Source organism: Chamaea fasciata, unplaced genomic scaffold (assembly GCF_029207755.1).
Source record: "Chamaea fasciata isolate MVZ Bird 193981 ecotype frontalis unplaced genomic scaffold, bChaFas1.0.hap1 SCAF_6, whole genome shotgun sequence".
NCBI lineage: Eukaryota > Metazoa > Chordata > Aves > Passeriformes > Sylviidae > Chamaea > Chamaea fasciata.
Window position 1 is genome coordinate 40103496 of NW_027094091.1, and position 25855 is coordinate 40129350.

The window sequence follows — 25855 nt, forward strand, 5'->3', positions numbered from 1 at the left end:
AATCTGTTTTTTTCCTTATCTGCTACAGGGGTATTTTCCTCTCCACTGGATATGCCACATATGTGCCTTGCTCAGGGAAATTGCCCATTGTATAAATCAAGGACAGTGCATAGCAACATCTGTTACACATGCCTACTTCTCTTAAGCAATTTTATCATGCTGCAAAATAAAAAAAAAAAAAACTGTCTTACCATATATGACATCTATTGCTTAAATATCCAAAGCATGTTTTTCTCAATGTTTGCATAATAACAGACTAATGTGAATAAGCATATAATTTCTTTCAGATAATATAACCATATTATATTTTACATTCCTCCTTTTTTTCCCCTCCTTTCTTATGATCATGGAATGACTATAAACAGAAGACTGTTTGACTAATTTATTCCAATTATATTTTGGGAGGAATGCTAGAAAATTGTTTTATTTCGCAGATTTATCTGTCAGTTTGCAGTGGATTTGTTTTTCCAAATGTAGTTCTTCCCCAAGTCAAAGCTCACCAGGAGAGTAATTTAGAGATATAAATTCAAGGAAGACAAAAGCCCCAGGCCCTACCTCCTCTTAAGCCCTTTCAGGTGCAAGAGAGATTATGGAATAACTACATTTGTGAAGCAGAGGAAAAACAAAAGAAACTTCCTTATGAAGAATAACAGAGCTTTATTTACTCAGCTTGAAATGTTCTTGCCTTGAGATAGCTGGTTGAAAAGACAGAATATGTTTGCCTGATTCTCTTTAAAAACCAGAAGCAGATAATTTTTATGCTTAATTATGTCCAGAATCTGAATTGTGTTTTGAAGCATAATTGACATACACTATAGGAAGTGACTCAAAGTTTCATAAAAGAAGCTTGATCTTGTAACTTCAGCATCTTGTCAAACTTTGTTTTTGCATTTTCAGTGAAAATCCACATGGCAGGATCATGGTAACAGGTTCCTAATATGTAAGCCATCCTGTTGCTCCGTTTGAAGAAGATGGAGTGTGTAGCCCAGATTGCCTGAGTCATGGGAAATAAAAAGAAGCAAGAGATACTCATTAGGCATTAAATTCATATATGAAGATAAAAGGTCTTGATATTCAGGACATTCTTCACAGCCAAATATCCTAATCACCTAACACAAGGGTGAGACTAAGCAGCAAAAGCATCACCACCACTTTCAGAAAAGGCACAAGGCAGCTGCTTTCTGAGCAATACATATGTCTTTAGGCTCTTCACAGAATTACTGACCCCCTTGTAGTGAAGAACAGGGTTTCACTCACATCCTTACACTGGTATTTCCTACAGACTAACTATAGTCAGTGCTGATTACTGCAATTACCAATCCAGGTTAAAGTACCTCTCCACCCTCTATCATTTCTGTAGCACAAATAAGCATATCAGCATTGCCAATGTGTTTCTCAGAGATAGCTGTCCATTTCTAGGGGCCCACAATGCTGAGGATTGCAATGACAAAGTCTTATTTTTATTTTTGACTTGGTGTTTGTCAGTTTTAAGCCATTTAGACCTGGCATTGTCAAACAAAACAGCCTCTTCATAGCCTTAAAAATTAGGCCTAGGAAAAATTATGAAAGAAGGGCATGCAGACTAATCATGTTTCACTTATGCAACTATAAAGAATCTAAGATCTCTCATGTTCAGAACAAAGGACTCACATAGCAAAAGATTCTTGTGGGAAGACACAGATTGTGCTAAAGGCAATCTTGCCTCCAATATATTCCAGCTGTGTTAATTACCAAAGAGTGGGAACAGCCTTGCCCTCACAGCTGGGTGTGATAAAGAGTGAGTTAGGGGGTAGAGAGTCAACTGGAGTCTGCTGGCTGTGTTGTGAGGAGGAGGGGACAGGAGGTCGTGTGAGGGGCAGACAGGGTTAGGTGGCTGTGCATGGGACACAGAGCAGTGGGCTGGAACTGCAGAAGAAAGTGAGAGAAGAAGGAGAAAAAGAATTAGAGCTGTGTGGAGCTGCCCATGGGAGGTTACACAGAAAAGGTATGAAAGACTTCTAGATAACATGGTTCTGATACTTGAAGTCCTCTGAAGTTTTACTGAAGCATTCTGAGTGCATGGCTGTCTGTACTGTGACAGATTCTGGGAAGAGAAGGTTCTTACTCCTTTGATTGTCTTTCTGGTAAACAAAGCAACAGAAAGGAGCAAGAATACCTGCTATATTATTATGACTAATAAGTTTGGATGAGAATCTTAGGAGGATTAGCCAGAATACAGACTGTTCCAGCTAAGAGATTTAGAAAGAGCAGGGATAGCCAAGTGCTCAGGATGGCTTGGAAGATCAGGCAAAGCAGTGGACAAGCTGAGGATGGGTTGGAAGGATAAACAAAAAAAACAAACAAAAAAAAACAAACAAACAAAAAAAAAAAAAAAAAAAAAAAAAACAAAAAAAAAAAACAAAACACACCTGTGCCAAAGGAGTTAAACATCTTTGGGGGGGAAATGGGACTGCTTTTTATATCACAATGCCTGATGTCAGGGTTTCCAAGAAAAATCTTTTTGAATTCTTTCAAGATGAAAACTGAAGATGCTCTGAAATAATCCATTTTGATGGGGTGGGTAGCTTTAGGAAAAGATCTCCAGAGGAGGAATAGTCAAAGAGAAACAAAGGCAATTCTAGTTTGATTCTAAACATTTTAATTGACTAGGGAAAAACATTTTCATTTGACTATTGTCTGTACTCTCTCTATAAATTATGACTCCGAAGGAGAGACTGGGGCACTGTCCACAGGGATGCAGTTAGTCATGCCTATCATGGAATCATTAAATGATCTGATCACGTCTTTCCTTCTGAACCAGCTGTGACCAGCATTTGGAAATAAACACAAGGAAAAAACGCAACGAAAAAAAATTCTTATGATTTGTGAGGTGTAGTCAATCGGTGTGAGATCCAAAGCTAAGTAGTAGAATCTTTCCCTCATTGTAATTTTAACACATTGCTTTTATGAATGTTTGCTTTAAAAAACTTTAATTCCACAGAATCATTTTCCATCTAATTCTTGTAGTTATAAAATAGATCCTTTGTAAGGAAGTTGAAATTCTTCTGTGTGAAAAGAATGAATTTTAAAAAAGAAAAGTTTGAAGTGGCAAAATTGTTAAATACTCATTAATATGAATTCAAATAAGCAACGTGGTGTACCTAATGGACTTTGAACAGACTTGTAATTTCAAAAATCGTTGGAAAATCATGCAAGAAAGAGTGAGGTAAGCTTTAAAAGGATATAAATAAAGTTTAAGGATATTAAGAAATCTGAACACCCACATAAAAGTAAAATCAGAAAGAAAAGAGAAATAGGCACAGTGAGAAAGAAAAGTTTAAGTAGTGGCATTTATAAGATGTAGAAGAGAAATTATGAACTTTAGCTAACACTGTTTTTAACAAAAAAAGATTTACTCTTCATCTTGGAGACGTTCATGGAGGGCTGTCTCCTGTGGTAGAATGTTATTTCCTGGGATAAAACCTTAGTGGTCTAATAACCTGCTGCTGATATATGTGTTTATATATAAATACAATCCAAATATATTACTGATTTTTAAAATAATTTTCCTGTGACTTTTTAATGCCTAAAATCTTAATTAACCAAGAACAGAAGGAAAGACAAAAATAGAATGGATTCTTTTGTTAAACGTTTTTTGATTGAATAAGTATAGGTGGAAATTCCACTGTCTCTCTACACTGTTTGAGAATACAAATGTGCATTTATTCTTTTGACTAGCACTTTTTAAAATAAAGAGTCTGAGATCATAAAAAGGTATGATTTAAAAAAAAAATTTCTATATTTCGCAGGTTGCTTTGTTGAGAAATTGTATTCCACTGGTCTGAAATTTTTATTCTGATTCCCACAAAAGCAAGAGCTGGGAGCTCCCTGATTCTTAACATATTAGAAAAACTAACTGCTTTTCTGGCAAAACTCTCAAAAAAAGCCCTTCCTATACCACCAGAAGGAGAATATTGTAAGGTTTGTAAAATTGTTAATGAAATAAAATCAAGGTTATTAAAGAAAATATTTTTCTACAGTGGAAAGAAAATGTATTTGAAAGTAGATAAACTATTGGACTCAGATATTCTCTTTAAATATGCTAATTGTTGCTGCCTATGAAGAAAAATTCAATTCCATTATCACTGCCAGGTTTATTTCAAGTTTCAAATTTGACTGTTGTTTTCAAATTTGACTGTTTCTACATACTTTTGTATTATTGCTAAAAGTTATTGCAGGACAATTCATTTCAGTTTTCCAAACAAGTTCTATAGTTAAAAAATATTCAGTGTTTGACCCTTACATTTTAAGAACAAGTATTTTGCTTCTTCCTTACCAATGCCTGTTTCAATTTGAAAAATTGTGCAGAGACCCCACTTTGATTTTGTCCTCCTGGCAGGTGTTGGCTTTGACACAGGAATCACTCACTGCCAATGCTCCTGCTAAGGCCGCCTTAGCTGTCATAGTTGGTTATTTCCTGATGAGATCTGTCTGTTCACCATGTAAAAGATTTTATCCAGAATGCTGACCTTCACTCTCACATTTTACTGCTTCCTTCTGTCAGCTGCAGTTTGGCCGTGTATTTATTTAGTCAAGAAATTGATTCTAATCTGAGGTGGAGAATGCTCAGAAGACTTTACTGCCTATTGACCTCAGAGCAACTCATAATGTCTGTTCCCAAATCTGGCCACTCTGATGGCATGCTCAGAGATTCATGTACACATGTATCAATCACCCATATTGATATGGTGATGTTTATAATGGGGTGAGTGGGCAGTAAAGAGGCATGCTTTCAAAAGACATTGAAAATTAGGGAGCTGATGCTGAACAAAGGGGGAAAAGAGGCAAACTAAGCATACAGAAGCGGAAATAACACACTTATTGGTTTCCCATAGTGATGAAGTCTTGAAAGTATTGCGGGAAAAGAAGAAACATTTTGCAAGGAAAATGTATAATTTTCAGGGGACTTGTCTGCTCAGTTTTTACATTTAAGAAATCCATGTGGAAGGATTTATGAACTAATAAGAAACATAAAACTATAGGAGATAATGATGATTAAAGCAATACTTTCTGAACTTTCAGAAGTAAAACAGGCCAAATTTGTTGTAAATTATGTATCCTGCAGTTCAGTCTTGTAACTACTGTTTTTATGAAGTCCCAAAAGAATATATGACAATATTGGAATGAGTCTAGTTTAAATTAGTGGGAACCACCTCACTTTTCTGCCTGCTTTAGGTATTTTTCTGTCATAAAAATGACAAGATGATGTAAACCACAGCCAGTAATCTTGATCTTGGCTATTATACATATGTATAAAAATGTATTTCAATAGTAGAGATTAGAATTCACATCACAGTGCTTCTCCTTTTTTTCCAAGTCTTTACAATGTGTTACTGTCTGCTAGACATGTCCTTAGTGACGTTCCTTGAGGCAGAATCTGTTTGAATGTAGTAACATCAACTCTGACAAAGAAATGCCCTCCTGACACTTAAAAATGTGTATGTATGGATAACCCAAAGTAACAGTACTTTTTCTTAAGGTACTGTGATAACTTTTGTGATTTGGGCTGAAATTTAAAAAGCCTGTGTCTTTGCAAAGTCTTGCTGTGGATCTAATCTTATGACTGGCTGACGTTTTCAGAGAGTTTCTTCTTTTTCCTCTACATTTGACATAACTGAAGAAGTAGAAGCTACCATCAGTCTGCAAGCAGCAAGCTGAAATTTTGACGCTTCACAAAGACACTTGCAAGAACATAAAATGAGACCACTGAGGGCTAAGAAGAAGGCATGTTATTTTTCTGGCCTGTTTAGCTCCAGTATTACAATTTCTATAATCACCAGCATTTTGATCAGGTACATGGATTAAAAAAAATATTAACTATATCCAACAAATAGCTCTTTTTTGTTTCCCAACCCCCAAAAGGGATAAGAAAGCTTGAAATTGATTTCTAAATCCCTCTTTAAAGAAAGGATATCTTTTCTTTTATTTTTGTAGAGAAGATTGCTTTTAGATATGCAGTGTGATATGGTATGCATAAGTCATCTGAGAATTTCTGTTACAACGCGTTTCAGTGGTCTTGGCAATAGCTCACAGATTAAACAATGCAGAAGTTCAAAGGTTTTTAAGTGTCCTAAGGAGTTAGTAGTCTAAGGATGAATGGAAAGAGAATAATTTAGTAAAAAACATGGTGTGGAATAAGAAACCATTGAGTTTATATTGATAAACATGAAAAAACAGTGGGCATGGAACAGTGTGCAATCTCCATGCTGTCATAACTAAGAATTTCAGGCTCTTTTTCCCAATCTTCTTTCCGCCTATCATAAGAAATGTTTGTGCTGGTTAAATGAAATACAGCACAAAGGGGAGAGGAGCTGAAATGTGAATGCTTAAGAATTTGATAGGTTGTGTACTGAAATGATTTTATAACTTCCCTCTAGATCAGGTCCTTCTATTTGCAGGTGTCCACTTTAAATCAGAGTAACAGACAAATCTTTTTGCCTGGAGAGGAAAACAACTAAGTCATGCAATGACTGAGCAAGAAGCGATGAAACCAGTGTATGTGCAAGTTCTCTCCTGTAGCATCAAGTAACCAAACCCACAGGAGTTTTGACAGGGCATATGTGAAATTGCTTTCAGTTTCTCTCTGGCAGCATTAACTGAGAATGCAGACTATAACATTTCAGCTGTAGACATGCAATTACATTGAAATCAAGAGTGGAGCTCAACGTGCCTCTAACTGCTCACTTTTAAAAAGAAGCTTTAATTTATTAACTCTCAGATACTAAGTGCATCTGTTTTCAGTGTCAAACCTCTCAAAAGACAAAGTTTGTTGTACTTTATCTTAATGTTCTATATTAATCTACAGAATCACTCTGGCGGGTTATAACTGTACAAAAAGGAAATTTTTTGCTCCATATAAAAGTGGAACAAATGCAGCACTTTGAAGATGGTATAAGGTTCAGAAATATTCATTTCATGACCAATCTGAATGAAATCTAACAAATCTATCCTACACGTTGCTTAGCTTTCCTTGTAGATCTCAGAAAATGGAAACACTGGGTGGCTGGATTTGCTGTTGCTGTGGTTGTTTGGGGGTTATTTGGTGCAAAACAGCATAACCTTCTGGATTCTCCTGAAACGTCACTCCCGGATTTGCTTAATTTTTTAAAAGATGTTTTACATTAAAGTAAATATTTGCAACTTCTAGAATGGAGAAACTAAATGTATTTCACTCAGTAAAATCTCAGGAAGAAAATAAAAGTAAAAAGCTGCAAGTGAACCCAGGAGAGGGGGAATTATGGCATGAATTTCTCCCATCTGCTCATTTTGGTGGACTTCCATATTTATTTCTCTTTCTGTCAAGTGCAGATTACGAAAGCTTTAGATTTTTTATCTTACTTGAAAACTTCAGTGAATATGAGCCAAAATATCTCAAGTCAGGAGCACGATTAAGAAGTAGTCTCTTAGCCAAAAGAAATCTTAAAAGCCTGCCTTCTTATTGACTTTCATGAGTACCTATTTAGAAAATACTATAATCTGAACAACCTATTCATTAGTGTAGGTACATTAAAATCCTTGACTTACTCATAATTTCTGATTAAAACCACTAAACCAATGTTTTAATTAGTTTGGTAGCACAGACTTCTAAAACTTGTTATTCTTGAGGCTGACCAAGTACTGCATCTGCCCTCCTTACAAATATTTCAAACAGCTAAGTCAGCTGGTGGGAAACTGAAGTTGTGTTGGCAAGTGGAGACTTTGGTGATTGTAACAGCCCAAAAAATTATAAATCATTTTCTTTTGATGCTTTTGATATATAAAGTGATATTATTAAGAATAATAGTATCTTTGTATATAGCTGCAGCTTCCCGATTTGCTGATTATTTTGAAGTTTCTTTGAAAGTTTCTAGATTGGTAATCATACATACAACTTGAAAAACTAAGTCTAGTGTGTATCACTCTAGTTTCAATCCCAAACCTCTTCTAAGGAAAAATAGTCAGGTCATTCTCTGCAGTTATGAACACCAGCGGTATCATGTCAAATCATTGGCTTTGTGATAGAAACCAGTCATGTTCCTGATAACATAGACGATTAATGAAGAATTTGATTGTTGCAGAGTTTGCTTTTATGGTGTGTTTAGCTCTTGGTTAGTAAAAAATAAGTCTTGAAACTTCCAAAAGAAGGGGTTTTTTTGCGTTTTTTTTTTCTAATCACTCAGATCCTCTGCAGATTGGTAAGAGTATTTAAAACATTTACAGGTTCAGAGTAACTCAGGGCATTTTCAAATAATCAGTCTTAAAAGGCAATGTGATTCATTAGAAGAGGTTAACAGAGAATTTTTGGAAAATAACTTGTAGCATTCAGTTACTACAGCTGTGGGACAGCTGTAGACAGCAGTGGGATTGTCTGTACTTTGATGGCTTTAATTATGCACCTGACTACACAGAAAATATGGGTGCAGCAATGTGAGAAGTCTCTACCCTAACTGCCTTTATTTTTTACTTTTGTAAATGATTAGCACTTAAAATGCCATTAGGGTTTCCAGGTTCCTTCTCAAAAGACATGTAATAATTGAAAAGTATAATATAAATAAGAGAACAGATATGCCGCAATATACTAGAAACCCATAAAGGCTTGTGCTATTTCTTTTGTATCATGTTTATATGGAGAACATGCTGAAATGCTATTTACCATAATCTTTCTGGGCTTTTAAATTGTATGTTGTGTCTCCCAACTATCAAATTTTTAGTCTTATATAATAATTTTCTTTGACATTAGGAAACTCTTCTCTGAAGCCCCACATGCACCCATGAGGTGTTGGTTCCCACTTTCATCTTGGACTGACAGTTTCCTGTCCAGGTAGGGGCTACTTACAGGATTCCACAAGCAGCTCGCACTTATCTGGCTTAGTGATAAGAGACAGGTTTTATTCATTTTCTCATGTAATTCTGAAAAGGTTATTTTTCTTACTATTCTGTTTAAACAGCCAAAGGCAACACAGTGACATTTTTCTGAATTTATAAGCAAAAACCTCAGAGCAGAGCAAACCAAGACACAAATGCTAGTGAGCTTAGAATTTCAGGTTAGGACTTGAGAGTTCTGAATTTTCTGAATTTTAGTTAAATTCAAGGTCTAAAGATCTATATGAGATCAAATATTTTTTTGAATTTAGATAAATTTTAAGTACCAAGAAGGATCCCAGCCTGTTTTTTTCTGATGGCTTAGAACATTGGGCAGTGCTGTTTTGTTGTTTCTGGGTGAAGGATGGGTTTTGTTGTTCACTTTTTTTTTATTTTTTTTTTTAATCAAACACCACCGAGAAAAAAAAGGTCAACACAGATAGGAAAGTGGCACAAGTGAAACTTATTTCTTCTCCCTTAAAATAGATTACAGTTTCCTCAGGGAAAAAGAAAAAAAAAACCCAAACCAAAAAGCTATACATTTAGAGAACTGAATATTTAATGTTAAGTTCTTTACATTTAACTTATTTCAGCATGAAAATTAATTTCTGGTTTCAAGAGACAGAACTAACCTAGTGAGGAGAATTGACAAAGTTGGCCAGTCTTACTGCATTACTGTGGCTGAGTACAGCTGAATTGTTTCACAGCTTAGCTCTGCTAAGCACTGCCAGCTAGTATCACTGGCAATTTTTCTTTTGAGCATCCAGACATCTATGTGATTCCCCAAGGAACCATGCTGACCCAACTGTTTCTGAAGCTGCTGCTTCAGAATAGCTCTATTAGAGGCTTAGACTGGTGCTGACTGTTAGGAAGGTGATCTCTAACTATATATCTTATGCTCTTTAACAATTGTAGGAGGCAGTAGACCCCTCAGTCTTTAAACTAGAAAAATCCCAGAAGAGCTGTTCACCGGGCTAAAGCTTTGAATCATGAGTGCTCTATCAGAAGATTAAATCTTCCTAGATAACAGAACAAAGCCTAGTCAATTCTGGCTACTATTAGTGTTAGAGAAATATATCTGCTTTAAATGCTGCTGATATAAAAACATTTTAACATAATATTAGAAGTGCTCTCAGAATACTGTTTTGAAGTTAGGAAGTTCTGGAATTCATTGGTGAGCTATGAGATGGTATCATGTAACTAGAATTTTGATAGAAAATAAAACTCAAGAAACTATCCATAGAGCTGTAGTTTTCTAGAGAGGTTGTTGGGGGCGATTTATCTGTGCATTTGTTGCATTTTTTCCTCCATCTTGATCATCTCCTAATTTACTATGTATTAACAAAGCTTGTCTTAAAAAACATCTATTCTCTATACCTGTTTTCTGATAGCTTTCATTCTGCAACTGCAATGTTTCAAAAGCACTAACTCTGATGAATGCTTTGACCAAACACAGCATTCATACCCTGCAGTCAGTCTTACTTTGACTTTCAGCCCACACTTATCCACATCTTAATCGCACTCTTCAGCTACCTGGTGTTGAAGCTTCCAGCACAGAGCAAATTCTGTTCTTTTTCCAAGCACACCTAGACTCTACACACATGTTTATTATAACCTTACCTAACGTGACTGTGTATTACACTATTTATTTCTTCAGGCTACTCATTTCATGTCCAATTCACTTAGTCCCTATTAATTGTCACCTCCTTCACCTTCTTGCTTGATCACCTTTGCTTACTACTGCTTCTCTACCAGACTCCTCCTTCCTTGTTCAGACAGAATAACTTCTTGCTCTCTATTTCTCATCAAACCACTTTTCTATTTTCTCTTTTCATGCAATGTATAAGCAAAACAACCCATGCCAGGGCTCCCTGAGGCTGCTTAGCCCATGCTCTTATTCATTTGGGTACAGTTCTCCATTCACTGTCAGTGTCTGTGGAATTTTCAGTCTTTATTCTTCCTCTCCTCATGGATCCATCTTTCTCCCAGCTGAATTAATATCCAGTAGCCCAGTTACAATTCTCACTTCTATCTTACCATTTCCTTTTTTTTTCTGTAACGCATAATATATTTCTGACTAAATCCTATAAAACCCCTGATATTTTTCTTATAAAAAAATTCTCTGCTCAGAGAAATTCCTAGATTTTTTTAGCAGAATTAAAGCTTTCCTTTCTTTGCCTTATAATGAGTGAATTAATTTTACTGAAATCGTTCAAATTAAAAGTCCTTAGTCCAAGTAAAAACATCTTAGGTGAAATTCCACAGAAAATAATTTATTTTTAATTGCATTAGGATTCTACTTTCATTCTTACATATCGCAGTTGAACAACCCTACAAATAAATAGGTGATGCTGCAGACTACTGATAATATAGATAATGTTTACTATATTTATAAGCACTAAAATGTCCATAAATCACTTTATTCCAATCTTAAAAGAAACATGGAGCTGACAATTACCAAGCAGTAAAATGAAATTGCTTTACAGAACCTCAGAAATGATATATCAAATTTTGACTTTTCTTCCTGTTTTGACAGATTTTTAATTATATTGTAGGTGTTTTGTCTTTTTTGAACATGATTTGTGAGGCACATGTTTGCAGTAATAGTAAGAATAAGCATAGGAGATGCCGGAAACTATACCAGTAAAAAGTAAAAATAATAGGCTTAAAATCACTTTATATATAACTAGATAAGCACAGGAAAATGGCATTAAATCAACATTTAGATAAGAATATATTAATAGTGGTGGGGTTTGAATGTGTCCCTATCTTATTCCTTAACAAATATTATCATTTTAATCTCCTAGCAGGCGTTACACCATTAATGAAAGACCTAGATTATTTTAAGCATTCTCCATATATAAATTTAAGGTGAACTTTTTTTAAAAATTATATAATAGAAACTCCTCTCAAAATACTTTATCATTAAAAGTAATATCCATCCAACTCCATGGCAATATATTTACACGTAAAATAGAAATATCATTACATGTAAAAGCATTCTTATGTAAAAGAATGTTTTTGATCTTTGTCTTCTTGCACTTGGTTATATTTCTTTAAAACTGTTAAATGCAGTGCTGCAAAAAATAACATATGCCAAATATCTGGCAGGAAAGTATCAGGAAATAAAGCTCCTCAATTCCTTTCAAGAAAATAAATTATCTAGAACAGTGTAGCAAAAAGAGCTTGTAGACAAAAAAGTGCATAGATAATTGGAAAAAGATAAACAGGAAAGGAAAAAAAAGAAAAAAAAGTTCGAGCTTTCCAGAAAGAGTGGTTAGAAAAGGTTAACCATTAAAAAGTTGAGGATGTTGTCTGAAGCTAGTTCCTATATAATAAGTAGAGATAAGCCACTCTGAGAGGTGTCCAAAATATGAAAAGGTAAGTAGACCTGCAAGTACCTAGTGCTCCTGTAAAGAGAAGTGTAAGGGCATGCTTTAAAGAAGGATAAATTTTGGATGAAAGTATTACATATTAATGCCACAGAAAGAGACAGATGCTTGAAACCTGCTAAAGACTAGAACCTTAAGCTGTAGTATTAAAGGAAGGTCATGGTCAACTTATACTTTGCCTGTACAAGACTTCTGTGCTGCCAGTAATGAAATAAAGCTTAAAAAAATTTAAAAGCCCATAGCCAGAAGAGCTCATAGCAGAAAAAAAGAACCCCAGCTATTCTTGATGAAAAGAACTTAAATACTGAGCGATATCATTTAAACTTCAGAACTTAAATACTGAATGCAACATCATTTAAGCACAGGGGCAACTTTGAGTGAAATGAGAAGTCACCCTTGTGAGCCAGCAAACAGGCAGAGACTTTTTCTGGGTACAGGTCTGACACCTTCACTTTGCATTCCAGAACTCATTATAGTCTCTCCTTAAATATGTGAATAAAGAAAAGACTCTAAAGTACAAGGGGTGAAAACATTGGTGAGATTGATTTGAAATAATACAATGAATCATTGAATGGTCTGTGTTGGAAGCGACCTTTAAAATCATCTAGTTCCAGCTGCCCTTCATGGGCAGGGACGCCTTTCCCTGGAACAGGCTGTTCAGAGCTACAGCTGCCTTGGCCTTGAACACCTCCAGAGATGAATATTTGATAAAGTCATCAGCTTTGAAATCTTGTTAGACATCGATTGTAAATGAAATTTTAAAAAGCTTTTTCTAATCATCTCAACTGATTAACCAGACCATTTCATCCCAGTGGAAACTGTACAGGAAGTGTTATCATTCTCACCAGTTCATTTTTCTCACATGTTCTGGACAAATAGTTTCTTAGATGAAACATTTAATTTTTAGATTGCTAACATAAGCTAACACCTTAGGCTAAGTCTTTTAAAGGAAGAAAGATGTATAAAACTTTTAATGTGAAATATTTTTTGCAGAAATTTATTATTCTGTCCCATATTTTCCATTGTTAAATTTTCTACCCAGTTATTGTCACTACTTCCTTTAAAGCTTTGGAAAGAGTGACTTATATCAGTTGTAGTCCATTGATGTGAAGAAATGAGATAATTCAGCTTCTCTTTATGGAAGTGATGTTCTTTTAAACAGCTGGGTTTTAGCCACCAAAAAACTTTTTCATCAAATGGCCTTGCTACAATATGGTACCATCTTTATCTCAATCCCATTCTGTGGAAACCTTTCTTTAAATATGATATCAGAAAAATCATCATAACACAAATATGTGAGCTTCAATAAAGCTCATGATTTAAAACACCATTTCTGGCCTTCATGAATAGCTGGCTTTAATCATGATATAATTGTTCTGATTTCATATTTTTTCTTGTGTTTTGCATCCACACAGGGCACCAAGGCTAAAAAGTTATGTAATGTTTTACAATTCCACAATTTTAGGTTAAAATGCCTCAAAGCAAAGGCCCAATTGACTTCTTTATTTTTCAATAAATAACAGAATAAATATTCCGTTTCCTAAAGAAGAGATTTATGTCCCAAAGAGTAGTAACAGTTTTAAAGATCTCAATATTTATTTTCTTAATGAAAAATTAAGCACTACCTTAATGAGTGCAGATACTTTAAAGTGAAAATGTAAGATAGTTTTCCAAGCTTGCCACTGATCAAATGTTTTCAGATATTTTAACTTTCTGTAAAAAATTAATATGCAGATGGAGCTATCTCTTGCTTTCTTTTTTTTAAATGCTTTAGTCACTGTGTCCTAAGAGTAGTTTCTCTTGATCTGTTTTTACCTGTTCTCACTGAAAACTTGCCATAGTCACCTTCAAATATGGGCTCTGAAGAAAAAGGTCTTACTGAGAAAAAAATCCTATTAAAATATACCACAAAACTATTTTAATAACTCTTTAAGGATACATATAATGGAAGACAGGTAATTTTAAAGCTCATCTCAGAGAAACAGTACTAAATAAGGATATGTTTTCTACTGGCAATTCTAGACTACCACTGTGACCACCTTTTTAAAATTCCACTGTAATTCTATTACTCTTTTCTAGTCTACAATTACAAAGGAGGTTAGATTTTAAGAAAATGTAAGTCAGAATACTTTTTCAGGCTGTATTGAGTTATGCTGTGCTTATCACAGTGACAACTGATTGCTACATGTTACCTGAAATAAATAGACTATTTTGGAATAAATAGACTAAATCTTGGCAGCTGATTTAGAGGAAAGAAATCTTTCTTAGATGCTAATAGCTTATTATTAGAATAAAATGGAGCACATTTCACAAATACATTTTCCCTTTCTCTCTATGTTTAAAAATATATATTAACCACTGAGTTGTTTTCCAGATCACAGAATGTAGCTTGGTTACTGGTTTAATGTACTTTAATATCTGGTTCCTAGCTAAATCTTATATCCTATGAAGTGTCAGCCTAGAAATGGCTGCTGGTTCAGAGCTAGTGAGACTTGTCACATTTAAATAGATTATTTTCCTTTTCAGCCACATAATTCAATTAATAATTTCCATTTCTAGGAGTTATAAATGAAATATGCTTGCTTGGTTGTTTTTTCTTCCATGTTAGTACAGATTTTAAAACTCCAAGTGTTCGCTTTCAATTAATTTTCTATGCAGATTGTGTTAACATTCAATATGGAAAATCTGCAGTTACTGAAATTGGCCACAACCTGCTTGGAATAAAAAGGAACTAATCAATCAGAAAACTCATTCTCCTCTCTATGATAAGGCAAGCTGTTTGCATACATTCAAAGTGGATATGCTCCACCTGTTTGTTCAATGAAATGCCCTGGATTTAAGTGGCAATTAAAACTCATGGCTCTCGCCTCAACATCAGCTGCCAGGAAATGCCCCACCCATATGAAAATTTTGCTTAATTAACAAAGGAAAAAAATGTTCTATGGGTACTTAACACATGGTTACTTTGCATTGAGGGCTTTATATTTCCATTTTAATGGGAACAAAGCCATTCAATTTTATGATTTTCCTCACTTATGAAGCACTCATAAATATGAACTTGATCCTGGAAGATGCTGAGCATCTGGCCCAGGTCCAGAAAAGCACTTCAGTACATCTTTAACTATGAAACTAATCTTAGGGTTTAAGTGACATTATCCCTGCTGCCAGTGTGGTTTCATGAATTGGTAGGACTGGGCAGGAAAGGTTAAGTCTTTGGAAAACAAAATTTCTTTCCTTTCATTCAATTCACTGCAGGTGTAGTAGAAGTCTGGTGCTTTCCATAACCCAGAAGACTGTTCCTTTGCTTTTATGATTATCTTTTATTCTTTAAGCAGTGAGTTGCTGGCTTTGCTTTTAGCTGTGATATGGTAAGTATTGTCAGGTACAACAGAAAATTATGTGAAACTAGGTGTTTCTTGAAATAATTGGCAAATATACCAGAGCATACTGATTGGTCTGAGAAATATACCAGAAGAGATCATGGTTCTGATTTCTTGTAGGTCTAGTCATTGTATCCCAGTGAAAACAATTCATTTCACAGTCCTTATCACATCACAGCTTACAGAATCCCTACAGAAAACTCTGTCCACCTTAAGAGCAGTTCTACTCCTTCATTAAGGGTTTGATGAGAGTACTTAGGTGTATAATTGAGCACAAACTTAAGGATGCCTTAACTGATGGTAGGATCTGTACTTCCTTTTGCCACTGCAGCTTCTGATCCACATGATCCACAGTCCTTCAAAGTCAATAGTTTTGGTAGGCTTCAAAAATGTGTGAATGGGTTCACTGACTGAGATCTAGAGTCAATCTAACCTAACTTTATTTTTCTAGCAGTGAACCAGAGTAAATGTCTCCGCAGGAAGAGTAGGAACAGGACAAACTTATATAACCATGCCCAGTAATACATTCTGAAGATCAAACTATTTTCATGTGAAAGAAATCCTCAGCTCAAGTGTGGTAGATCTGTTTAGCAACCTACGGTTTATCCTTTCAGTCTTTTCTGTAGCTTCCCTGAGATCCTCTAAACTTGTTAAATCCAGGGCATGCTGTAGCAAAAAATCTGTTTAAAAGAGACATCTTTTTCTATTTTTAACCCGGCTCCTATTGCCTAGAAATTTTTTGACTCTCTTTTTGAATCTGGCAAGTGTGTTCATCACAGAGTTGAGATTTTTATCTCAATCCACCCTCTTCATGCCAAAAATCTTTTTCTACTGAAGATGTTTTTCATAATCTCCCTATGTTCTCTTTCTCCAGGTCACCCTACTGCAATCCTGAACCACTCCTTTGAAGAAGGAAACAATAAGGTTTTCCTTGGTGAGTGTTTTAGTTAACTAGTTTTCTAAAGAGTTTATTTGAATAGCCACACTAATTACTATGTAATAATTGACTTTTAGCAACTGATGATGTCAAAGCTTTACACTGAAACCTATCTGTCCCAAAAGCTTGAATCCCTTGTCTTCTCTCACCTGTTGCTTTCATGGAACTGTTGCATTAATTGCACTGTACAGTAGCTGATCCATTTAATGTGAACTGAGAAATACTTCCCCTAGAGTTGGATCAGATCCAAAACAGAAAATAGGTTCTTTTTCTTGTCCTATTCATGACTTAAAAAAAATTGGTTTGAAAATTATTAGATGAGAAGAGAACAAAAATATATGTAGTATTGTCCTTCTCAGGGAGTCTAATAGAAGCAAGTTATTGAAAGATGGAAGGAAGATGACTATTTTAGTTTTTGAACTTCTAAAAAGATGTGTGAATCAGTTTAAAATATCCAGAATTCTAGACCATGAACTCGAATTCAAAGCCTTTCAGATCAAACGATTACTATGACCATTTTTTGCCAGAAAGTATATCCTAGTTCATTCATGAATTAGTTTGCCGAGGGAGGAGATAAATCTTTCCAATAAAACCAGGTATTGCAGTGAGCTATTTCTATCATGTTAGTGCAAAACTTCAACAGATGGTGTGCTTTGGAAGAACATGGATTAATTTTATTTTTCTATGAATGTTTTTATTAAAAAAAAGGTATGTGCAAAGAATATAATAGCTGTCATTTGTCTGGTCAAAGAAAATTTTATGGAAAATTAGGGATTTAAAATTATTATTTTGATTCATATTGAAACTGGTTGAGGTCTTTTTAGGAAGCAACACTTGTAAGGGTTGAGTATTTTCATCTTCCAATTCTTCTAAAAATAAATTTCAGTCCACAAAATAAGATAAATCAAAATACAATAAATCACAAATCTAAATTAAAAATAATTTAGAATACATTGACTCCTATCCCCTCACAATGGAATTTGTCTAAATACTGTGTAAAAATAAATACTAGTGGTCAGATGAAGTAGTCTGGTCATTAAAAGAACAAAGACTAAAACTATCCTATCACCTCCCGCAGCTCTTTAACCTAACCTATAATTAAGTATGCATTCCACACCATTAGTTCTTATCTACAAGAAAAAGAGTCAAAAGCTGTTTAACCTTATGGGCACAACCCCTATACCTGTTGGCTGGTTAATGAATGACTTATCCTGCTTTTTGAGTAGCTAGTCTGTGGGACTATGTCTAACAGAATGTGACTGAACCACTGCAAAAGCTGTGGTACAGTACTGCAGAAACTGACAAGTTCTCTTTATTGAGGCTTACCGATGTCAGATCTGTACTTCTGGGATGGCAAAGACTCTCACTGTTTTTAAGGGCAAAGAAAAAAAAATGGAATACTGATAATATTCTGAAAAGAAAACAAAAATCCTAATTAAGCTCTTTGATGGGTTGAATACATTGACTCCGTAACACATTTCACTGTCGGACCCTATCTAAAGTCTTTCCATTATTTGCTTTGTGTCTGGTATCTCTGTTCTCATGCAGAGTAATTCCAGTAATGCATCAGTGTCACTTTTGCATTCTAGACTGAAGGATGGCAATCAGTGAATTTCAAATTGGAGAGAATCATCTCTAAATACAGGTATTGCATTTGGTGAAAGATATACAGTGGGAAAAGTTGGTGAGGTAAATAATCAGTGTTTTTATATGTAACTTGAAACTGCCATTAGAATATGATAAGAATGATATGAAAAGAAAGAAAGAAAAAAGTAGTACTGAGCAGCAACATCTATATGCAATGCTACTCTAGTGGTTAAACTGGCTCATGGATTCCTTTCCTTTGATTCTAGATGTCAATCTTTTTGTTATGTCCCAAGGGTCTCTCAACTATGATGATTCAGCTGATTGCAAATGCAACATCCAAACCATTTGGTCTTCTTTTTGTTGGTCTTACAACCCAGTTCATTATAGTGATTCAGTTCAGTGTTATATCAGCACAAGCCACGGTGCCACAGATGCTCCACAACAGTGGATATAAGTTTCAAAGATAGGAAAGATCTAAATCTATCAATCACACCATCAAAATGTAAGTGTACCATGCCAACCAGAAAGAAGGAGAATATGGAGTTTAAATTGACTCTCAAAAGAGTTTTATACACAGAAATGTTTTGATTTCAAAGCTATAATTAGTATAAAAAAATTTCTCTAACAGTTTGCCTGAAGTTAATCTATACTTTTCTCACATGCTATATTAATAATAATTCTCAGTTTTTACATCACAACATTATTGTCATGCTCCATCATATTCCATCAATTCTTCACTTTCAGTGTCTTCCTTTTTTTCAGATTCTTCTTTGTACTCATAAAAATGTGTGTTCCATCCATGGAATCTAAAATACAGTATTCCTTAAAAACCTTAGCTACAAGTTTTGGATTTATCTGATCTGATGGTCTCAAAATGACAGGGTAGTTTTTCAGCACTCCATATTTTTCCTGTAGGAATGGGAGCATGCTCCCTGCCAATAGCCTTTCTGAGTGTGAAGATTTTAACCAGTCTTTAAAGGGCATTTTCACTACTACACAGAGAGTTTTGATGTCATTCCCCTTGATATAATTACAAGATCAATATTCATTTTCCTGGCAGTATTCTTCACAGCTGGTATTAGATGATGTCTGGATTCATCTAGAACAATCTTTCTTTTTCTAACAGCACACCTGGTCTTCTGGTCCAAATATTGTTTAGTCAGTCATTCATTAAATCTGTAGATATCTATCCTGGATTTTGACACCTCACTATCATTCCCGTAGCCAGTTACTCATCCAGCATTGCTTTATGCTTCCATATCACATAGAGAAGCAATATTAGGCCATCCTTCAACACTGCCAACATTACGGTATCAAGCATTTCTTCATTCACCAAAGCTTTGATAATGGTAGATTTTGTACCTACTTTTTCAAAGACACAGGGGATGTTAGATAAATCAGCTTTCTTATTTGTCTCAGCAGATAAAAAAGTAAAAAGACTGTGGACCTTTCCTATAGACAAAAAAAGTTCTGGTATCATTTGAACACAACATTCTTAACTGGTCTTGACTTCTGGCTGTGAAAATTTTGTACTTGTGCTAGCTCTTGATCTTTCTGTTTAATCATTTCCCATGTATTCACATTTTCATTTCTTCTTTGACTGTGCACAAATTATACAACTTTGTTCTCACCCTCTATGGCAGTATCCTCTTACGGGTCCAACTAGGTTGATTTAGTAAATAAAAACTTTCATTTTTATTTGTTTGTGTTCTCACATTTTGTTCTGTCATTACATTCTTCTAAGCCTTACATCTGTAATGTAAATGGCTTGCTGTAATTTGTTTACTGCACACTGTATCACCCTTAGCTGAAAATTCACATCATATCAGCTTCCTATACCTTTTAGTATTCTACCTTCTGCTATTGTACCTCTTATCTCAGGAACAATCACAATTCAATTATAAGATGCAGGGAGATTTATAAAACTGCCATAAATGCCAGTGGAACTGCCTGAGCTACTGCAGGTCATCCAGCTGAACCAGTGAGGAGGTGAGGAAAGCAGAAGTATTCATGGATTGACTCTATCCCACAATTTTCATCTGGGCATGTGTGATTTATATCAATTCAAGTCATCATTAGTAGCTTGATAAGGGAAATCAAACATGAGTATTTTGATTATAAATGCTTTACTGCAGTCCAGCTCCTGAAATTTGAATGACAGGTTTCCTAATGACTCTAGTACCAGGAAAAATAAAATAAACCCTACCTTTGTGGTATTTGGATTGAACAGAAGAAGTTGTAAATTGCCTGGTAATAGATGACATAAATTGGAGCTGCAGCATGTGTTGGAGTTGTTAGATTCAAAAATACTCATTATCCTCATTAAGAATTCAGACTTATTGCATAAATACTCTACTCCTATCTCCTAGATGTTATGATACTTATTTGAATTTGAATACATGGTCTATATGATAGACAGTCTTTGGAGATTCCTCTTATTCTTTTGTCCTTCCAGGACAAAAGGAAGGTTCAGAAAAACAAACAACAGTAAAAGTTGTTACTGGACATTAAGAGCAATATGAATTATAAAGCTGGAAAGACCGACCCCAGCTTTGGTGTTTCTGTTTAAAGCTTCAGTCTTCTCTCTGCTCAGTGAGAAAGTGACATTAATGTCAGATAATACCTAATGTTTCAAGGTTGCCAAGTAACGGGCTAGAGAGGTGTCAGTGAAGGCTGTTTCTGCGAGAGAAATTCAGTAGGTTACAGTTTCAAGCACTTGAAAATAAACCTACCCCCTCTGTCTGTCTGTCTCAAACCAATGAAAATTAATGTAGTCAAACAAAGGATACCGTACATCCTTAAGACAGAAGTCTAACAGTTTGGGTAACTTCTAAATCTTAAAAACAATGAAATAGTTAACATATCCTTTTGGAATTTCCAGAAAAAAGTCTGATGGAAAAAATACTTGAAAATATTATATTTTGTGAAGTTGCTTGGATTAAAGAGTTACTATAAGCAAAATTGCTGAATCAATTTTGAAAGATGAGAATTTGATTGAAAAGAATAACAAGGTGATATGTGGCCAAATGACCATGGAATTTATTAGAACTAATCACTAATTTTTGACAGTGACTTTCCTGATTCATAACTTACCCTCAGGCTACGTTAGGTGAGTTTGCCAGTGGTCTGTAGTGGACAAGATAGTGGTCAATATCTCCACTAATGCTTTTTTAAAAAAAATTATGGAATAAAATGTTTCAATATAAAATCTGATGCAAATGTTTGAAAGGACTTTGGAGGACAGGATTAGAATTCGCAGCATTCTTGATAGACCAAACAGATTTAACTCAATAAGTTCAAATTCAGTAAGGACTAAAGACAAGCATAAAGTATTATACGCAGGAAATAAGGCACTAGGTCCTTCTAGGGGACCATTGGCCTCCTGCTGGATGTTGATAAGCAAGGGAATTCCTTTCTTTCTGATAAAGGAGGTTACAATGAAAGGCAATGTACACTATGTTGGACTCTGTTAAGAGCTTTCTAACTATAAAGAAAGAGCGCATGTCTGGCCAATATGGCCACAATGATTTTAGATCCATCCAGTCTTGAACTGCATGGGGAGACCTTAAATTGAATACTTATAAGTGTGCCAGAGCCAACCACCTATGATCTATGCATGAAGCAGCTAAATTAGACAAACTAGATCTTCGCTGTGTATCTGGCCAAGAATGTTCTCGGTACGCAGAAATGACATTCACTGTAGCATTGGCCTGGATTTTCATGAGAGTTAAATTTATTGAAAGCCAAGTCATATTTGGAACTACTGATAGTATGCATATTTTTAATTTTTATAAAGTATATGAAAACAATCTCAAAAATACAGAATATGCATTTTTAAAGGCATGCTAAAAGCTTATTCCAATGCATTGGGAGTATGCATGTCTGCCTACTGTAAAATGTATCACCAAGGGAATAGAATAAAAAGGAAAAACCAGAAATAATATCCACCAAGGTTTAACTGAAATCTAGTAAATTCCATGTATATCAGCCTTGCAAGACACTGTCTACACATCCCTGTCGAGGTTTTGCTCCTTCTTTTCCCTGAGTTTCTCTCTAACATGTTGCTGGAAATGTTAATCATTGCCCTTCTTTAATATTGCAACTTGCACTTGCTTTAAAAAAAAAATCTAAAATTATATGAATTCATAAGATAAAAATACTTTGGAAAAAAATATAGTATCATCAAAACTTGTAAGGATGAAACCCAAGCTTTATGGACTTTATCCCATTTTAAAAATGAGAATGACTGTGGTGGAGCACTCCATAACTTGGTTCAGACATTTATTTGTCTGTGCTTTATGCAAGACTTATTTAGTTCTCAATTTGCCTAATTCAGGAAAATGATACTCTTGAATTTTCCATGATTTAGAGAATTTCCTTGGTTTGAGCTTTGAGTAATGGTTTACTTTATTCATCATTATATTTCCTTCTCTCTGTTTTCAATATGCATCTCTGCAAAGCAGGATAGCTGTAATAAAAAAACAAAACCAAAACACAAGCCCACACAAACAAAATCTACCTGCAAACACTAGTACATCTGCATACCTTTCTTCTGATAAATCATTTCTCTGTATTGAGGGAGAGGAATTAAGGAAAAAATCATTTTTATAAATAGGATAAACTAAATTTATCTAGAGCAAGGTTAGTATTAGCCCAGTAAATAATTACTTCTGTTGACAGTGCTTGTTTTACCTCTTCTAAAGGAGGTGGGAACTAGTTCTTTCAGCAGTGTGTGTAACCCAGACCATCACCTGTTGCCTCTTCCTTGCAGTATTCTCTGTTGCTGATGATGTTGATCATGAAGGACTCACAAGAAAGCTTCCAAAAAGTGGCTGTTTTCTTCCACTGTCTCATCAGCAAACCCTGGCTTGCCTAAGGTACGAGCACACCCACCCTTCTTCCCAGCCTCCACCATGCTTACCTAATACCAATCACTTACATCAGAAACAAAGAGAGAAAAAGACCCTTAAATTTCCCTTTTCTTTCATAAGTGGCCCAAATACAGCCTTATTAACTTTTTCAGGCACCACCAACTGATCTTGCTTCTCTGAAAATCTGGCTCACCAAACGGGCAGTCTTGTTTTTCTGCTTTCCCACGTTATCAGACTAATTAATGGTGTTTTTGACATTGACACTGGTCATGAGAGCCCACCCATCTACTCACTGCCTCCCAGCTGACTGAAGTTTTAGAAGGGCAAAAATTAGAAAAACTCATGCGTCGAGGTAAAGGCAGCTTAAGAAGTGAAGTAAAATATGTGCACAAACAAAGCAAATTAACAATTTTGCTTGTCTTTGGCAGGCAGATGTCCAGGTAATTCAGGAAAAACCCAGCATGTGGAAGGTTTACTTGGGTAGATGAAAGCCATTACTACAAATGATCCCCCTTCCTCCTGCTTTCATTTTAGAAATGAGCACGATGTCAGATGGAGTGGTACATCCCTTTGGCCAGCTTGGGTCAGCTCCCCTGACTGTGTCCACTGGCAGCTTCTTGCCCACTCTCCTAGGCAAGGTTCTTGCCTACAACCTGTAAGGGAGATAGAGAAGGAAAAAGAAAACACCTTGAAGCAGTGCAAGCACTGTTCATAAATAGCCCCAAAATTGGTTTGTTATCAACCCTGTTTTAGTCACAAGTTCAAAACACAGCACCATACAGGCTGCCATGAAGAAAAGAAACTCCATTACAGCCAAAATCAGTCTGGAAAACTTCAGTGTAGCTGGAAGGTGTCCAGCTTGAAGTTTAGAAGTTCAGAATGGAAGTTCACAACTGTTCAAAACAAAGTTGTGGAAAACTTTGGATTCTATAAGGAGAACTGATACTTCTGCATTAATAATGCCTTTCAAAAAATCTGATTATTATTACCAACCTTATCTCTTCCAGTTAAAATCCTACCAAAGTACTTTCTACATTCTTCTGAATTATAGTATGTCAATTTTAAAGTATGATTCCAAAAGAAAATATGTATAATATACACATTATTAGTAGTGAAAATAAACACAAGGCTCATATATGAAGGAAAATATTGGTTTGATTTCCCAGTTTAGCCTTAAATCTGAAAACATATTTCTTTCAGCAAACTAAAAAATAACATAAGGCAGTTTATATAGGATTCCACTCTATTTCCATAGATACAAGATGAAAATTGTATGTACTGAACAATACATTTGAAATAATGGTAAAGAATAACTTCTCCTGCCTTTTTCAAATATCCAAAAATACATTGAGGGAACATTTTAACAGCTTTTTGTAGAAATAAAGGACTTGTCACTGATATTTCAAATGCAGTCATAAACTCAATGATTACTTACTATGCTTTCATTCTCATTTCCTTAGAAATTTACAGGATCATACCATTGAGTAAAGAATGACAAGTTGTTCTCAGCTCTCAGTGCTGATCCTTTTCTATCAGCTTAAAAGTAAAGGCAGCACTTTTCTGAGGAGCATTCAATATCTTATCTTATTCAAAGTGCACTCTAGATTCATCCCTAACTGAGTGGTGTGAACAGAGATCATTCACCAAAACCAGCTTACTTCCAAGAGTGAGGAAAGAAGGGTGGGGAAAGCAGTTTTCCTCTGTTATACCTCACTGCCCATGGCTATTCTCTTTATTACTCAAATGCCGTGACTTCCAGAAGTCAGTAAGTATGCTACTATGTTTAGCCAGCTGTCCAAGGTTGTTTAAATAATCATCTCTAATCAAACCAATCACCCAAAGCTACTTAAAACACCCACTCAAGACAGTCTTTTTTTTCCTGTGTATATGTTGTTAGACTTGGTCATTCCAGACATCACTGTGTTTTGCTTCCTGTGGTTATCTGAAAGATAAGGCAATTTGGTCAAGTTTCTTTCTAGTTCCTACAGTAATGCATTGTTTCAGAAAATTGAGAGTAAATAATTTTGAAACTGGAGATGATTCTTTCTACCAAATATAATTATTTCCCCAATAAAATTGTATCATTTTATCTTTCACACTGCAAGGGAGATACCACAATGCTCAGCCATCCTTCTGTGTCAAGTACAAGCTTTTTATTTATGGGGCTCTTTCTCTCTGACCCACATAGCAAATAAAACAGTATTTACTATTCTGAGAGACATACCATAGCAATCCTAGTGAAGCCTGTCAGTATAAAGGACAACAAAATGTATTGATGAGATAAATAGCTCATTAGCATTTACTTTTCATGTTCAGTGTGTTCAAATAGCTTTCAAATGGCTATAATGCTCTACAGTTGCATATCACAGCTGGACTTCCAAGTCAGCTGTGACGAAATCAGAAAGTTATTAGAAAACCATGGCTTCCCATCCCCAACTGAATCCATATTCTCAGTTGTGTTTGTTATTAATTGCTATGTCACTCTAAGTACAGTATTTAATGTCAGAAAATGTTCTGTAATCAGTAAACCCTCATGGTTATTCAGACCCTGAGGTGCACATAGCATCTCTGAATAAAGACTAGTACAGCAACTGTCCAGATGGCTGCTCTGTGCCCTGGGAAGAGGATCTATGAGAAGGATTTATCCTTCCCATAATCTCCATGTTCTCCTTAGGGCCTTCAGTATTCTCATCCTAATGTTAGTATTGCACTAACAGAACAAGGGAAAAAAGCTTCAGATGTCACAGAGACTGATTCCTTCTTCCACGCAGCCTATTTTCTTCACAGCAGATCTGTAGCATTGATCCA

General features: G+C 35.3%; 1 long non-coding RNA gene across 2 annotated transcripts in view; it reads left to right on the forward strand.

Annotated features, from left to right (window-relative positions):
* The first annotated feature begins 1818 nt into the window (after positions 1 to 1818).
* LOC136290638 (uncharacterized) overlaps positions 1819 to 25855 on the forward strand; it is a 41297-nt gene continuing 17260 nt past the window's right edge. Inside the window, exons 1-4 of one of the 2 annotated variants that reach the window (XR_010721268.1) lie at positions 1819 to 1984; positions 16527 to 16586; positions 18179 to 18234; positions 22948 to 23053. This is a non-coding gene — a long non-coding RNA (uncharacterized lncRNA). The remainder of the gene's footprint in view (positions 1985 to 16526; positions 16587 to 18178; positions 18235 to 22947; positions 23054 to 25855) is intronic. The other variant, XR_010721269.1, reaches the window with a different exon arrangement.